General features: G+C 41.7%; 2 non-coding genes and 1 pseudogene across 2 annotated transcripts; all 3 read left to right on the top strand.

Moving 5' to 3' along the window:
• Positions 1–210: 210 nt before the first annotated feature.
• LOC115816319 (butyrophilin subfamily 3 member A3-like) lies at positions 211–13,169 on the top strand (annotated as a pseudogene).
• trnas-uga (transfer RNA serine (anticodon UGA)) lies at positions 6,257–6,338 on the top strand. The gene has a single exon. It is a non-coding gene; the product is annotated as a tRNA-Ser (tRNA).
• Positions 13,170–15,600: 2,431 nt separating the features above from the next.
• On the top strand, positions 15,601–15,682 carry trnas-uga (transfer RNA serine (anticodon UGA)). Its single transcript has one exon. It is a non-coding gene; the product is annotated as a tRNA-Ser (tRNA).
• Positions 15,683–15,923: the final 241 nt, after the last annotated feature.

The following is a 15,923-nucleotide window of genomic DNA, read 5'->3' as shown; positions in this document are numbered from 1 at the left end:
GGCTTGTGCGGGTAACTTCTGGAGCAACATTGTGACGTCGGTTGTCACTTCCAGATTAACCCTTAATACGAAAGGAGGATACGTTTGACTCGAGGTATGCTGTCATGGCGGTTTACGTTGCGTCTCTGAACTGCTCCGAACAGGTTTTGTTCGTGTTCCCGATATTACCCATATAAGCACCGCCCCTCCGCCCATAATCTTGTCGAGAAAATGCCAGCACGTTTGGACGACCCAACTGACATTGCCACACGAACTGTAAGAGGCTCACTCCACAGGGCGAGGGTGTTTAGAGACCGGCAAACTCTTCTACCCGATGAGAATACTGTATGCCGTGCAGTTCACAAGTTTACTCACTAAACAGCTGGTTGCATTTGTTGTGTTCTCTGACCATTAAAGTGTTCTAAAGATCAAAGACGCTTTATGCAAGTGCAGGTAATTAGCAACGTTGCCATTTTTTTTTCATAGGAATCCTGAGGGTGATTGGTGTGATTGACTGTACACATACCCCCATTAGAGAGCCCCTGGGAGAACATGAGGGGGTTTATGTGAATAGGAGGTCATTTCACATCATCAGTGTTCAGGTATTTCATCATATCATATTTGATCTGACATGTGGGCCAGCCTACATTATTTTGTCCCTCTACTTACCTGAAGTCCTTTGTCAGATGGCATGTGATCACCATTTGATGGTGACCAGTATGGAGGCTAGGTGGCCTGGGTCAGTGCATGATTCACACATTTTTCGGGAATCCACTCTTGGCCAGGGATTTGAACAAAATAAGATAGCCACCACTCTATATTTCACACATCACGCTGTGTTGTGACAGCTTCTTTCTATTGTCCAAAGGGTATTTTGATGGTCCATTGCTTGGGGGACAGAGACTACAGGAGTCTGCGTTACCTGATGACCCCCTATCCTGACCCACAAACAAGGGCACAAATAAAGTATAGCGTGGCTCACAGTAACACAAGGGTCAGGATTGAGATGACATTTGGGGTCAACAAAGCACACTTTGTTTGGCTGGCGGGTGTGTCCGCAGCAGGCATGTGAAGTGGTGGCAGCATGTGTGGTGTTCCATAATGTTGCCACTTTTAGAAAATAAAGAGCACCATGCCAACTGCTGATGCCACCAGATGTAATGGACCCAGTGACCCTGGATCACCCAACAAGAAGAGCTGTCTGAGAGGCCATTACAGGTAAATTTTTTCCACCAGTAAGAAAAGACACATTAACTTATTCTATTTTGATTTATTGGCATTTTCCAACTCCTAAAAATTGAAAGAAAAAAAAAAAAAGTTACAGATGGCCGAGACATATTGATCAAAGGATGGTCAATATATAGCAAAACCTTTTGTCACGTTCCAGTTTTTTTCCATTTCCAGTTTCGTTTTTTTTTTTTGTTTGTAGTATTTTTTTTTTTTTTTTTTTCAGTCGAGCTCAAGCACACAGTTATAGAGCAACCACACATTGTCAAATCCAGCCTGCACTGCAAAACACACCGAGAGAACAAACATGGTATACAAGATTCGCCATCATTAGTGTTATATATTGTCAGTCTGACAATAATCAGTAATCCTTTGAATAGCAAAGGAAAAGTTACCCTTTGGGTTCTCTGAGAGACCTTGACAGGAGGTAGCCATGGGCGGGGAGAATGGCTGATTTAGCTCCTCTTGAGAAAACAATAATGCAATTGCCAGCTGACCAAAGCTTCGTTCTCTTTCGAAGGTTCATTCTCATTCAACAGATGTATGACTGGAAATATCAGCTCATGACAATTTGCCATACATAGCGTAACATTAACCACTGTTAAAAAGACATAAAGGTACAAGTGATGAAATGGGTCGACCTGGGTGTGTGTGTGTGTGTGTGTCAGACATGGCTGACATGGTCTCCTCACCCAAGTCCTCCTGAAAAAAATAAATAAACAAAAGAGAAAAGCTGTTAAGTTGTGTCAACATATCAGTACTGAAACCAACAGAACTCCAATTATTTCCACACTTACCTCTACCTGAGAGTCAGATGAGGGGCATGCTGATGGCTGGAGCAGATCAGTAGTGTCCCCCTCAACTGTGCATACGACAGGCATATGAACTACATAAAGTTATTTTAAACTGGGCAGTCAAAACAATTGATATGATATTACCCTGTACATAAAGGGTGGACACTGACCTGCCACCAGGGTCAGAATTGACTGCCTCCTCGTCTCCCTCTATTGCGGGCCTTCCTCTATTGTCATTGCCATTGCCAACTCCTCTCCCTGTGAAAATGTAGCAGGAGGTGGCCCTCCTCCAGTTTCCACGATCTCTGCCTTTCTTCTGTTTGCTGTTTCATCCTGACTTGTTGCCAGGTGCACTTTGCACTGGGGTTGCAGCTGAACTGATTGTTAGAATGAAGTAATTCTTAACACAATAGCATTACATTCATACGGGTAGCCCTACAGCCTAGGTGCTTCAGGGAGAAGATCTTAATTCATTAAGAGTGAGTAACAGGTCAATTTCAGAGATGTAGCCCATGTGTAGGCTATAACTGAATTATCCTAATTGTTTTCACATATTTAGACAGACTATTTTACATGTCCTCGCATCTCAAATCAGATTACAAAAAAAAGTCCGTAAGACAGAACAGAGAACATACAACAAGAACACTGCTCTTACGAATTTACCCTGTCGACAACGCGCCTCCAACAAGCCTCCCTGGCTTTGTCGGCTGCCACGGTGTTAGATTTAGCCATTAACGTTTCTTTAAACTCCTCATGTCCCAACTTTATCAACGTGCATTCTTCGTGGAATAAATAAACAGAGCACGAGCCATTATGCAAAAACGTTGCTTGGGTTGCCAAACATGCCCCTTTTATGTGAACGCCTACAAACTCCAATTAGGTTAACATCGAGTCAACTAACCAAAATCTTAATCACTGTCATACCATTTAACACCAAACGGTGCCATCACCGCCCCTTTTACGTGAATGCGCTCATAGTAAGATTAGGAAAACCTGGATTGATTTAAAGAGTTGATAACCACCCTCATGACATTGCGTATCTGTGACGCCAGCTGTTAGGGTTTGTGAAGCCATGTTGAGATTGCTCTGTAGTATAGGCCCCAGGGGCTTGTACCATGAAACAAGTTCAACATACTCAGGTTATGTCTATCGCATGACAGTACAAGACAGTAACATGTACTACAGCGGAGTAATACTAGGCAACCATATGAAGGAGACAGAGATTGTCATCTCAGGTATGTTATGATTACTGTATGTCTATCTTTTATCTAGCTAGCTAGATAACTGGAGACTTATTTTAATGTTCATTTTTCTTTTTTGGAGGACTCATACCATCTGGATGGCCATTTTTGCCACGGTTATTGTCACTGGATTAATTGTAATGATCTACCTCATTCTGATAAAGAGAGGTAATTCAGAGATTTAAGATCTTGATGATTCTATGTGATAAAACCACAGTTTGAGTGAACTGTTTGATGAAGACTTCCATGATGTAATCAGTTACTATTTCATACTCAGCAGATTTGTTGGATGATTTAAATTTCACTTTTAATATGTCACATACTGTTCCTGCAGAAATTAAGAGAAGAAAGATATGTGCAGGTGAGTTTATATACATATATAAGTGGTGTAAGTGAATGATTGACTGACTGATTGATTCATCGGTTGATGGACTGTATGTCCTGATGGGGGCAATTTCAGTTAATTCATAGTTAACATGCATATGCTATATGCATATGAGACCCAGAACCATCTGAACCCATGTATTCATATTGTTACAGTTGACATATATTAAGATGTCCACACATATCTCACTTCTTTACACAAGCATTTATCATATGTTAAATAATCATCAGGATTTATGATAATGACAATAACAAATGGACAGTGAAAACTAATTCTCCAAGCCAGTCACGCTCTGTGATATTGTTGTGAATCTTCATCTCTTTCCAGAATTTGAAAAGAGGAGAAGAAAATATGAAGGTGAGTGTGTGTTTCCTCCAGTGAGTAATACTAGACCAGTTTACATCACGCTGTTGATACTTTCATTGATCTGATTCCCAGATTTCTGAACTCATCAAATGACTGGCACTGAAGTGGCTTAATCTATAACCACTAATCTCTAAACATGTACTTTTCTACTGCTTATAATGAATGCACACACACACACCTTATTCTCTTTGATTTTCACAGTGGACATAACTCTGGATCCAAACACAGTGAACTCCTACCTCATCCTGTAGGTTTGGAAACACCAAACTGACTGTGGATGACAACCCAGAGAGGTTTAATTATTGGGTCGCTGTCCTGGGAAAGGATGGTTCTCCTCAGGGAGATTTTACTATGAGGTGCAGGTCAGTGGGAAAACTGCCTGGACATTAGGATTGGTCAGAGGATCCATTAGCAGGAAAGGGGATATACCTCAGAGCCCTGAGAACGGGATCTGGACTGTGTGGTTGAGGAAAGGAAATGAATATAAGGCTCTTCCCCTGTTTTCCTCTCTCTGAAACAGAAACCCCAGAGAATGGGGGTGTTTGTGGATTATGAGGAGGGTGTGATATCTTTTTATGATGTGGAGGCCAGGTCTCATAATCTACTCTTACACTGGTCAGACTTTCACTGAGAAACTCTATATGTTCTTCAATCCCTATTTTAATGATCCACTGATCATCACTCCTGGCAGTCACACTGACTGAATCACCAGAGTATAATTTTATTTGTGTCAGGAAAAACCACGGAGCAGGACACAAGTGCAGTGTAACAGAAGGTTCTTTTAACGATAAAAGGATTCAGGTACAAACGGGGTTACCGGGGGTCCAAGACTAAATACAAACTGGGTTACCAGGGGACTAGGACTAGACAGAAACAGAATACAGTGAACACACAGAACTATTGGTGTTGGTAATGGGTTACCAGGGGGCCGAGTTGAATCAAACTTGACGATTGTGAGGTGGCTTAGAGAGCACATGGAGAGTGTAGACTTCACAGGGATGTGTTCCAACAGTGGGGTTTCAATAGAGAGGGAAATGAGAGTGAAATCAGGTGAGAGGGATGAAGAGTGATCAGGCCAGTGATTGGTAAAACGGTGACACTGAGACCAGCGAGGGAGGAGACGAGGTCGTTACAATTTGTTTTAAAACTTTTTTTTCATCTAGTGAAAAATCTTTCACAGTCTGGTATGTCTGTCGAAGAGCATTAGGGCAGTCTGGTCAGGTATGAGGGTGTCTGATTTAATACCTAGTGCTTTTGTAGATTGTTTATTTGTGAAGCCAGAACAAACTGACATTGTCTCCCTTATCTGGTGAGAACTTGCCAACCTGACATTGGAGGAGGGGTCAGTGGCAGACAAATCAGAGGGGAGGGGTAACAGGTTTCTGATTGGATGAGTTACATCATGATAACAATACAATCTATTATTTGGGCAGACATAACAGCGTGTTAACCAGAAGTCTATGACCTGGAAGTTACATGGGTGTGACATAGACACAAGTAAAGAGAAAAGCACATGTCAGATTGAGTCACACCTCCTCTACCTCACAACAGGAAGCTGAAATCCCACTGTCCAATCAAAAAACCTTTTGCTTAGAGTGAAATGGTCACACTGTAAATGATCCTGCCTGGGACTGTAAACGACACCTTCATGACTCATGCTATTAACTTTAAACATAAATCTGGTGCTCGTTTGAATGAACGTTCAGAGAAGTTATATTGCATGCCGCCGCTGTTCAAGGCCGTGAAACGACTGCGTAAGTTGTGTGGAGCTTGATCTTAATGTTTGTTTAATATAATTCTTTCTTGGTATAAATCACAATGTTTGTCTGTCAGTTTGTTTCAAGCTACAGATGAGAACTGCGTTTGTTCAGAACTTGACCGTTGGTTCAGGGTCTGGAGCGCACTTGTAATAAACTCTGCACATCTAAGTCTGTTTTCTGGTTTCCTCCTGTTCCCCTCATTGAATTCAGAAGTCTCACCTTTCGTCACATACTATAGGCAAATGTAGTGGAGTAGAGATGAGAACAATAGTCTGGTGACTCTACAGTTGTGGGTATGATTCCTGTGTATGGTTTTCTGTTATTAAATGTTAGGCCCATGTTCATTCCAGAGGCTTCTGACCTCTGCCATAAAAGTTACTCATGATACAGGAATGAGCGAGATGAATACATGTAAATTAAAAACATGGTATTAGATAATGTGACAACATACTGATTTTACTATAATCTACTTTGAAATTTCCTTATCAACAAATGGCAGGTGTGGCTGCGATGGCCGAGTGGTTAAGGCGTTGGACTTGAAATCCAATGGGGTTTCCCCGCGCAGGTTCAAACCCTGCTTGCAGCGTGAGGTCTTTCTTGTATCAGTTCTGAAACTGAACTCAGCTGTAGTAATTGTACCATTGACCTTAATGGGTGGTTTGTATTCTGCCTCATCCACTAAATGATCTAGTGGGAATGTAATGAGTGTGGCTGCCGTTAAAGCCGCGTCAAGCTCATTTTACTTCAGGGGTCATATATAGCGCAATTTGATCTTAAGTGGGCCGGACCAGTAAAATAATAGCATAATAATCTATAAATAACTAGAATTCTAAATCCATGTCTTTGTTTTAGTGCAAAGAAGTATTAATATATTATTAAGATGTTCACATTTATTGAACTATCTTTTTACAACACATATTATGAAAATCCTGAAATTTGAATAAAAGAACTGCAATTTAAACAATATTCCTCGTCAGGCTAATGTTGGCAAAAGCTTGTCGGGGGCACACAATTTCTGCAGCCTTCAGCATTCGTGTTTTCACGCAGTCGCCCTCACAGTATGACTTGGATGCTAATGCTATTTCATTGGCAGTGAGGTAGCTGGCTTTGACCACCACATCACTAATCTCTCGGCTATGGGTAAAAACAGACTGCTGTTTTCTCAGACCCCCTAACATTTCACTGATCTTTTCTCTTCTCAGTTGTCCTTGCAAGCTGTCATATTTTTCACTGTGATGAGTCTCATAGTGGCGTCGAATATTATATTCCTTGAGCACTGCAACTTGCTGCATACACACCAAGCACACAGGTTTCCCACTGACCTGTGTGAATAAATAGGAGCTGGTCCATTTTTCTTGAATTATTCTACATTCGCGGCAAAAGTATGTTGTGTTGTATCTGCTACTCTCACTGAAACAGTGGGCCCCCGGTGGTCAAATAAATATATTGCAGTTAATGTCATAATTTCTCACATCTGGCAAATTTCATCTCGCGGTCCGGATTGGACCCTCTGGCGGGCCGGTTCTGGCCCACGGGCCATATGTTTGACATCCCTGCATTAAAGGCTTCCAAACATTGAACTGAAAAAACCATAATGTATTGCTAGTGAGTTAGGCTTATTTCTGTGAAATCTCTTCTGTGCTACATTTTCATAAATTAAGTCAGTTTGAATGGTTTAATTTACAGATACGATTGACCTCAGGAAAATCCCGTACTTTCCTTTTGTTGCCAGAGCCACAAAATAAGTGTTTATTCCGGTGAAACTAAACAGTAATTTAACCTGTTAACCTCTGTGCATTAAGTAGTTATGCAGAACTGTCTCTATCATTGAGTGAAAGAGAGTGAATGAGAGCTTAGCAACAGGAAACAGGTACAGATGATTAACTAATGATAAACAGACTAAGAGACAGGGGAGCCTGAAAGGACTTGTCTAGTGTGGCTCTCCACCCCCCTCTGGTGGTCAACCAAAGGCACGACAAAAACAGAACAGCTCAGTAAAAAGCATTCCCTTTTGAAGTAACATTATCATCTGTAATCCTGTTCTTTGTTTGTTCTGATTTTTGCAGTAGTGGGAACCCACCCAGTGATCTCATTGGAGGGCTACAGTAAAGGTGGGGGACTCAGTCTACTGTGTGAAACTAAAGGCTGGAGGCCTGAACCTGAAGTTGTGTGGCTGGACGGTGAGGGAACCAGACTACCTGCTGAAGATACAGAGACACTCAGAGACACAGAAAGTTTCTCTGTTAGACATCGTATCACAGTACAAGACAGTGACACCTACTACTGCAGAGTCATACTGGGCAACCATATAAAGGAGACAGAAATTGTCATCTTAAGTATGTCATGATTACAGTATGTTTACCTATCTATCCATCTATCTATCTATCTATCTATCTATCTATCTATCTATCTGTCAGCACATACTGTTGTGTATTGTGTGTTCTGTCCAGACAAATGTATGAAATGTCTGTTGGTAAAAAGCTGTGTTGTCATTAGTGTATGTATATGAGAGTTTGGATTCTATGCCTTCAGTGATTGCCTTTGGGGACTGTTGTTGGGTTTGGGTAACACTTAAGGCTCAATGAAGAGTCAGAAAAGTGTCAGTGAAACTGTCCGTCATGAGGCAGACAAATCAAAATGAACCAATCCAAGACATTGCAAAATCACCCTGCATCGCAAAATCAATTATGCATACATCAGGGACAAGAAAGAAAGCATACAGTTAAAACAACAACAACAACAGCAACAACAACAACAAGAACCACAAAATGTGTCGCAGTCCAAAAACACTTGCCGCTTACTGTAAATGCATGTGTGAATAAGAATAAGCAGTACTTAACCCATTGTTGTAACTCAAAGACCTACTTAGAGTTTTAGGAGTTTAAAAAAAAAAGTACAGTACATTAAATAAGCAAAGACAAGTCAAGATGTGCAATATTGAAGAGATGAGTTATTAATACAGTTGGTAGAGGCTTGTCCAGTCATTCAACCAGACCATAGTTTAGTGGGTGTCAGGCCACGACTGACTGCATGTGTCTATAATTCATTCTATTTGTATAGCAGTGGGTTGGGAAGGTTCAATAAAAATAGGAGAGAGTGAAACTGAGGAAGACTCTTCAACATATGTCTCTAAAGATGACTGTTGAAAGCTGCTTACTTTAAAATGGTGGCCAACCATGACTGTGTGTGTTTGCACGTGCGTTTCATTGTTTTTGTAGAGAAACAGGTTGGTCAGGTTTAAGGACAGCAAGCGAGAGGGAAACTAAAACTTGCCCTGAGGAAAACTCCCTAACATAGATCTCTAAATGTGACTGTTGAAAGTTGCTGACTTTAAAAATGGTAGCCTTTTTAACTTGAAGGGGCAATCTACAGTAACGGAGACCTTTTGTATCAGGAACTGGATGCAGAAACACAGGAATGAAGTCTGTTGCCTGTGTGATTCTCCTGTTTCTTCGTTTTGCTTCACCGTCTAGATCAGGTAAGCAAACCCTCACTGAGACATTTAGATCAGCATGATCTCACTCTGTCTCTCGATCTCCCTGAATGCAATTCATTTACACTCAAACCGTTTTACTGGCATGACTAAGACACACTGCGTTGTTATATAATTGATATATAAAATGAATATGTCCTGCAATTTAGACACGTAAGGCTGCACAAAGACAGGTAAATTAAGTATAATTATCTTTGTAGTAAAGTTTGGTAAACCATGGCTTAAACTAGAAAGATAAGAGCTAGTATGGGTCTAACTTAAAAACAACGAGCTCTCGACACACTCGATGTGGCAGCAAAATCTTTTCTTAACAAATTGGTTGCAATATCTACCTTTAATCCAGTGCTTCCATAGAGCCCATTTTCAGCCATGGTGGCATCATACTAAGTCCTCATCGTGCACAAACGTCTGACACACTTTTGTCCAGTCTGATTTTTGTTAATATAATGGTTCATCCTGAGCTAGCGGTATGCTTACCCTGAAATCCATACTGTAAGAACCACTCACCTCACTCACAGGTTCATTCATTCACTCACCCATACACACTTCACTCACTCATTCACTCACGCAGATAAGAATGCAAGAGCATTAAATTAGTTGAAGAGTGCACAGTGACTTCTTCAGGAAACATAAGATTAAGTACTTGGACTTTACTTTGGACTTGGTAATCCTTGACTTGGGACTTGCTTGGGACTTCTCTGTCTTGACTTGGTACTTGACTCGGGACTTCGTCATTAGGACTTGAGACTTGCTTGTTACTTGCCAAACAATGACTGTGTCCCACCTCTGCCAATGCTAACCCCTCCAAAAAGGTTCAGAATAACAAACAAACATCCACACAAAAACTATAGAAAAAAAACGAGTGAAGAAAGACGGGTGCAGTATCTTTTTTCCCATAAAGTCACAGAATGAAATAAGACACATTTTATATTCACACACACATACATATATATACATATATATATATATATATATATATATATATATATATGTGTGTGTGTGTGTGTGTGTGTGTGTATGTGTGTGTGTGTGTGTGTGTGTGTGTGTGTGTGTGTGTGTGTGTATGCATGTATATAGCAGCCAGTGCTGAGCATTTGTTCGTTTTCTCCTATGGGGTATAGGGAACCTCTCGGTACTGTTAGATTCTGTGAGCTCAAGGAGAACCTTTCCCATTCTCTAGAACTTTAGAATGTATTTGTCTGTATCTCTAGGTATTTGTGTTCAGTTTGGCTCTGCTGTGCCACATGAGAAAATTCAGCTCTGTCTCCGTTGTTGTCTGGTGTAGCCTGACTTGCCTCAGCATGCTTTCATCTCTCTTTCTCTCTCTCTAGCTCTCTCTCCCTGTCTCTCTCTCTCTCTCTCTCTCTCTCACTCACTCTCTCTAGCTCTCCTCTGTGTCTCCACCTCTTTCTCCTAGTTTGGGCATTTCGAATCAGTATGTATGTATTGTAAGTGTCGGTATGCCTAGTGTCACCTGACAAAGGCACTGTTGGCTTTGGCACATTTTATACTGTATCGGTGGCTTAAATTATAGTGTTTAGAGAAATGTGTTTTAAAATCTGTTTCTCAATCCAGATCAGGTTCAAGTTGTTGGTCCAGATGGTCGTCTTGTTGTTGGAGCTGGTGAAGATCTGATTCTGCCCTGTTCTCTCAAACCCAACATCAGTGCTGTGGACATGACAGTGGAGTGGTTTAGACTCCATACATCAGACTCACTGGTGCATTTATACAAAGATGGTGTTGACAGGAATGAAGATCAAATTCAATCTTACAGAGGGAGGACATCACTGTTTAAAGAGGAACTGCAGAAAGGCAACACTTCGTTAAAACTCTCCAGAGTGAAAGTCTCTGATGAGGGGGAGTATAAATGTTTTGTTCGGTCTGACAGCTCGTATGATGATATCACCTTTCAAGTCAGTGTTGAAGGTGAGAGTAGTGTTTACTGAAAACACAGTGTAACTGTGACTGTCATACAAACCTTTGTAAAAGAAAAAAAAAACTTAAATATTATAATTTGATCATTTATTATGTGTTCAAGACAGAATGGCACCTTAAAAAAATAAAATAACACCATTTTTAGGTCACATCTATGATCTCCAATCTTCTCTTCTGTAATTATGCCCGTGCTTGTTTTCATTTTTGTAGTTGTGGGAACCCACCCAGTGATCTCTGTGGAGGGCTACAGTAAAGGTGGGGGACTCAGTCTACTGTGTGAAACTAAAGGCTGGAGGCCTGAACCTGAAGTTGTGTGGCTGGACAGTGAGGGAACCAGACTACCTGCTGAAGATACAGAGACACTCAGAGACACAGAGAGTTTCTCTGTTAGACATCGCATCACAGTACAAGACAGTAACACCTACTACTGCAGAGTCATACAGGGCAACCATATGAAGGAGACAGAGATTGTCATCTCAAGTATGTCATATTTGCTAGCTATGTCCACCTTCTTATCTAGCAAGCTAGCTATCTGACACAACGGAGACTTATATTTGATGTTGATTTTGTTCTTCAGGTAATATTTTTTATTTCTGGAAGACTCGTACCACCTGGATTGCCATTTTAGCCACCGTTGTTGTCACTGGATTGATTATAATGATCTGCATCAATCTTATAAAGAGAGGTAAATCAGAGATTTAAGATTGATGATTCTTTGCGTTAAAACCACAGTTTGAGTTAACTGCACGGTAAAGACTTCATTGGTGTAATCACTTGATATTTCACATTCAGTACATTTGTTGGAAGACGTAAAGTTCACTCTGAATGTTTGACATTCTGTTCCTGCAGAAATTAAGAGAAGAAAGATATGTGCAGGTGAGTTTATATACATAGATCAGTGGTGTAAGTGAACGATTGTCTGACTGATTGGTTGGTTGGCAATTTCAGTTTTTATAGATAACATACATATATGCATATCAGACACAGAACCATCTGAACCCATGTATTCATATTGTTACAGTTGACATATTAAGATATCCACACGTTCTTTACACAAGCATTTATCATATGTTAAATAATGATGAGGATTTCTGATCGTGACAATAACAAATGGACAGTCAAAACTAATTCTCCAAGCTAGTCTCAGATAATCATGCTCTGTGATATTGTTGTGAATCTTAATCTCTTTCCAGAATTTGAAAAGAGGAGAAGAAAATATGAAGGTGAGTGTGTGTTTCCTCCAGTGAGTAGTTTAGTAGTTTACACCACGCGATTAATACTTTCATTGATCTGATTCCCTGATTTCTGAACTCATCAAATGACTTAAGTGGCTTAATCTATTACCACTGATCTCTAAACATGTCATTTTCTACTGCTTGTAATTAACACGCACACACACACACACACACACATGCAAACCTTATTCTCTTTGATTTTCACAGTGGACATAACTCTGGATCCAAACACAGCGAACTCCTACCTCATCCTGTCTGACGATCGGAAACAAGTGAGGTTTGGAAACACCAAACTGATTGTGGATGACAACCCAGAGAGGTTTCATTATTGGGTCGCTGTCCTGGGAAAGGATGGTTCTCCTCAGGGAGATTTTACTATGAGGTGCAGGTCAGTGGGAAAACTGCCTGGACATTAGGAGTGGTCAGTGGATCCATTAGCAGGAAAGGGGATATACCTCAGAGCCCTGAGAATGGGATCTGGACTGTGTGGTTGAGGAAAGGAAAGGAATATAAGGCTTTAAACTCTTCTCCTGTTCTCCTCTCTCTGAAACAGAAACCCCAGAGAGTGGGGGTGTATGTGGATTATGAGGAGGGCGTGATATCTTTTTATGATGTGGATGCCAGGTCTCATATCTATTCTTACACTGGTCAGACTTTCACTGAGAAACTCTATCCATACTTCAATCCCTATTTTAATGATGGAGGGAAAAACAAAGGTCCACTGACCATCACTCCTGTCAGTCACACTGACTGAATAACCATCCATCCATCCATCCATCCATCCATCCATCCATCCATCCATTTAATGCTGCTTATCCGGGACTGGGTCGCAGTGGCAGCAGGCTGAGGAAGGTAGCTCAGACATCCCTTTCCCCGGCTACATCCACCAGCTCCTCCTGGGGGATCCCAAGGCGTTCCCAGGCCACCCGAGAAATATAATTCTCCCAACGTGTCCTGGGTCTTCCCCGGGGTCTCCTCCCAGTTGGTCGTGCCCAGAACACCTCCACAGGGAGGCGTGCAGGAGGCTTCCTGCCTAGGTGCCCGAAACCACCTCATCTGGCTCCTTTCAATGCGGAGGACTACTCCGAGCTCCTCCCGGGTGTCTAAACTCCTCACCCTATTGACTGAATAACTAGAGCATAATTTTATTTGTGCCAGGAAATACAACGGAGCAGGACACAAGTGCGGCGTAACAGAAGGTTCTTTTAATGATAAAAGGAGTCAGGTACAAACTGGGTTACCAGGGGACTAGGACTAGACGCAAACAGAATACAATGAACTCACGGATCACTCAGTTGGTAATGGGTTACCAGGGGGCCGAGTTGAATCGAACTTGACAATTGTGAGGCGGCTTAGAGAGCACATGGAGAGCGTAGACTTCACAAGGACGTGTTCCAACAGTGGGGTTTAAATAGAGAGGGGAATGAGAGTGAAATCAGGTGAGAGAGATGAAGAGTGATCAGGCCGGTGATTGGTAAACCGGAGACGCCGAGCGCTGAGTGGCTGAGACCGGCGAGGGAGGTTGTTGCAGTTTGTTATAAAACGATGACGCTATCGCGTTCTTACTCATATTCTTGTCAAATTTCGTTTGGTCCAAGCTTTTAAAATTTTTTCACCCTGTGAAAAATCTTTTACAGTCTGGTATGTCTATCAAAGAGCATAGGGCAGTCTGGTCAGGTATGAGGGTTTCTGATTTAATACCTAGTGCTTTTTCCACAAGCCAGAATAAACTGACATTAGGGTAACATTGTCTTCCTTGTCTGGTGAGAACTTGCCGACCTGGTGTTGGAGGAGGGGTCAGTGGCAGAAGAGGGGTAACAGGTTTCTGATGGAATGTGTTACATCATGATAACAACATTATCTCTTATTTGGGCAGACACAACATTGTGTTAACCAGAAGTCTATGAGCTGGAAGTTACATGGGTGTGACATAGACACAAGTAAATAGAAAACCGCACAACAGATTGAGTTGCACCTCCTCTACCACACAACAGGAAGCTGAAATCCCACTGTCCAATCAAAAAACCTTTTGCTTAGAGTGGAATGGTCACACTATAAATGATCCTGTCCGGGACTGTAAACGACACCTTCATGACTCATGCTATTAACTTTAAACATAAATCTGATGCTCGTTTGAATGAACGTTCAGAGAAGTTACATTGCATGCTGCTGCTGTTCAGGGCCATGATACAACTGTGTAAGTTGTGTGGAGCTTGATCTTAATGTTTGTTTAATATAATTCTTTCTTGGTATAAATCACAATGTTTGTCTGTCAGTTTTTTTCAAGCTACAGATGAGAACTGCGTTTGTTCAGAACTTGGCCATTGGTTCAGTGTCTGGTGCACACTTGTAATAAACTCTGCACAACTAAGTCTGTTTTCTGGTTTCCTCCTGTTCCCCTCATTGAATTCAGAAGTCTCACCTTTCGTCACATACTATAGGCAAATGTAGTGGAGTAGAGATGAGAAAAATAGTCTAGTTACTCTATAGTTGTGGGTATGACTCCTGAATATGGTTTTCTGTCATTAAGTGTTAAGCCCACAATCACTCCAGAGGCTTCTGACCTCTGCCATATAAATTACTTATGGTACGGCCATCAGCTAAATGGGTAAATGTAAATGAAAAACACAGTATTGGATAATGTGACAAGATTGTGATTTTACATGAATCTACATTGAAACTTCTCACTCACTTTCAAAGCTGCTTACCCTAATTAGGGTTGCAGGGGGTGCTGGAACTTATCCCAGCGCTCATAGAGCAAATGGTGAAGAAACACCCTGGACAGGTCACCAGTCCATCGCAGGGCAGACACACAAACATTCATACCTAGGGGCAATTTACTGACTCCAGTTCATCTAACCTGCATATCTTTGGACTGTGCGAGGAAACCCAAAAAGAGAACATGCAACCTTCACACAGAGAAAACACCCAGCCACACAGCCAGGGATTGAACCTGGGACCAGCACCCAGCCACCCAGCCTGGGATTGAAACTGGGATGTTTTTGTTGTGTGGCAACAGCACTACCCACCACACCACCATGTGCTCTGCGTTAGGTCTCTCTCATCCAAATTAATATTTACTGTGTAAACATCCACGCTAGTAATCATGCAGAGGGAATCCAGGGTGTCTTGCCGCCGGTTTAGTGCTCTGCAGTGTTTTTGTGGCGCAGGGCGAGGCAAGCGTGGCTGCGATGGCCGAGAGGTTAAGGCGTTGGACTTGAAATCCAATGGGGTTTCCCCGCACAGGTTCGAACCCTGTTCGCAGCGTGAGGTCTTTCACTTATATCTGCTCTGAATTTAGCAGCTGTACTTATAGAACTCAATGGCAACTTGGTTTGTATTCTGCTTCATTTGGAAGTCGCTTTGGATAAAAGCATCCGATGATCTGATGTAAATGTAATGAATGAGTGTGGGTGCCTTGACGACTTCCAGACGTTCAGCTGACAAACAGTGATGTATTGCTAATGAACTTAGCTAGCAGTGTCAGAGTCATACTCATTTCTGTCAA

Source organism: Chanos chanos, chromosome 7 (assembly GCF_902362185.1).
Source record: "Chanos chanos chromosome 7, fChaCha1.1, whole genome shotgun sequence".
Taxonomy (NCBI): Eukaryota; Metazoa; Chordata; class Actinopteri; order Gonorynchiformes; family Chanidae; genus Chanos; species Chanos chanos.
This window is presented reverse-complemented; position numbering and strand designations above follow the sequence as displayed.